The sequence below is a fragment of the Malania oleifera genome, chromosome 5 (genome assembly GCF_029873635.1).
Source record: "Malania oleifera isolate guangnan ecotype guangnan chromosome 5, ASM2987363v1, whole genome shotgun sequence".
Taxonomy (NCBI): domain Eukaryota; kingdom Viridiplantae; phylum Streptophyta; class Magnoliopsida; order Santalales; family Ximeniaceae; genus Malania; species Malania oleifera.
This window is the reverse complement of record NC_080421.1, coordinates 46,924,211-46,926,845: the sequence shown is the minus strand read 5'-3', so window position 1 is coordinate 46,926,845 and position 2,635 is coordinate 46,924,211.

The window sequence follows — 2,635 nt, the reverse complement described above, 5'->3', positions numbered from 1 at the left end:
TTTTTTAGTTATTGGTAATTTTAGATACATAGATTTATTATTATCTCCAAGTCCTACTTGTGTTTGAATCTCATTTCTTTCTTTTTAGTTCATTATTTCAGTCCTTTAGCTTATTGTTTTTCAGAATTTCTTGTCATCATAAATGATAATATGATTTCTTGTGTTATAGTTGAGACTTTAATGCTTGCATAATTCTCATTGTCCCTGTGAATTCGATCCTAGTATTTATCCTTGTCTGCATTTGGAAGTCGAAACCATTAGCTGATTAATCTATGTACAGAATAATATGAGATACAATGTTAATGTAGTGGTATGGATGTTGTTCTTTGGATTATTAATATGATTACACGCAACTCCACTATTCTTGTCATTATTTGCAATTGTTTGAGGGTGTTGAGTTTGAGTTTTATATAATTTATTATTAGGTACTCAAGAAATTAAGATCAAATTAGAAGAAAAAAAAAATCAACTAAAAACAAAGTGAAAACTGAATCAATCAAAGTTGAAATCAACACAATCATGCACATTAGCACAGAGAAGCTAATGTACGTCAAGAGAATAATAGAAATTCCGACTAAACCCAATATCGATCCATGAACCACGATAATGATTCGAATTTAATAATTTATCTTTATTCTTTTTAGTGTTATCAAATGCCATTAGATATTATTTGTATATTTCTTGAGAATTTCATGCTAAGAGTGACTCATATAATTAATAATTTACAATGAATTCAACTAAAACTTATGGGCCACGTACGTAAGCTTTACAAGGTAGTCTTCCAAACACTCGATTAAAATTAGTGTAGATACGCATGTGACCTATCACCAGTACCCCCATCTTCCTTTGTTCAGTCAATGAAATATGCATGTGAAATGAGTTTATCCATATTATGTTAAGTTTGAAAGTAATTTGCATGTGCCAGATAGCTCTTAATCATTGGGATGTTAGAAGATATGTCACCTTTGTTTTCTAATTTCTTCACCTACAAACAAAGCATCTCCTCATATCCTATGATGAATGCATTTGTAGGGTTTTGAAAATAAAGGTGAGGACAAACGATGTTAACAGTTCACTTTAATTTGTTTTCAGTTTACATGGCAGATGGTCTTTCTCAATTTATATAGATAAAAAATTCAAGACATTGGACTGTTGGTCAGATGGCATTAACCTGAATTATCCTTTCTCTGGTCTGGATGATTTTGTGGTAGTTCTATCAACTCTCACCTTCATAAGCCATGCCATCTTCCAACCTAAACATTGAAAGTATCTAGCTAGTTGAAATTCTCAGGCATTGTGGGGGTCTTTGCTAGAATAAATGGTTTTATCAGAATTGTGGTTGCATGTGGTAGAGTAGAATTAGTAGGTTTAGAGTACATTTTTAATGTGCAATTTGGCAGTTCTAATAATTGGAATGTAAGTATTGAGGTCTAGATAATTATTTGATTAGATAACGCGTGTTTTCTTTTTCATAGTAGAAAATGCAAAATAGTGTTCTTCTAGGAAGTTCTTCCATGCATAACACGAGGTCCTGCTAGTAATTAAATAAATTAGAATAATAATTACTTCTAATAAAGAGAAAAATTAAAGTGAATATAACATTGTGTTATTTTATGAATAGAGACATTTTTATTATATCAAGATGAATATTGAGGATGTTTTTCTCACTTTGATTTTGATAAATGTCAATAACAATATAAGAAATGGTAGGGCGAAAACTTAAAATGTTGGTGAAAGCTTTATTAATTTATAATTATATTAATTGGAGTTAACTTAAAAATTTGTGTGAATTTAAGAGCTACAATGTGGCTTAAATAGGGAGAATTTGAATTTTTCTATAATTAATAAAGGACTAATGGAGGGAAAGAAGACCTTGACGTTTACGTTGATTAGCTCCTCTTTGGATCTACTACAAATACAAGATAAGAAGGAGAGGTAAGTGTAACGTTCTTATGCTTTGTGGGAATATGTAATTTCAAAGAAATCCTAATGTGGTAGTCTCAATGTTTCTTATGTACTAATGACTTTTTGCTTAATTAACCATAAAAGTTGAAGAATTGAGAAAAGATTTTAAGTGTTAAATTATCATTTATTTGTATTATTATTCTCTCAAACATAATGTGGTTTAACTTGTAAATGTCTATGAAAATATAAGGCATATCATACTTGAACTTAAATTGAAAAATTAGAATCAAAGGATGACCAAACTCGACCTTGTGCCAAGGACAGTTGATCAATCATAGGGGGTAGTCGACCGGTCTAAGCTGAAGTTGGAGGTGGTCGACCGGTCTGGCAACTGTTGCTTGCATTGTGTTTCCATTCTCTCTGACAGTTAGCAAGTGGCCGACTAGATATAGTAAGTGGTCAACTGATTTAATTATCAAAAAGGCTCCAATGGGTAGAAAATTATTAGTTTTTCTCAAATCTTTATATATGTTGACCTTATAGGTCATATCCTATTTTGATTATGACAAATATTCTGGTATTTAATGATTTTCAAGTTTGTGTGCAGGATCATACTAACTGGATCACATTGATAGCATGCAGCAACTTGAAGAATTATGAAGACCCGACGTATATATATATATATATCATTTGTTGTAATATTATTGGGTCTGTAATAATTTAAGTTCAA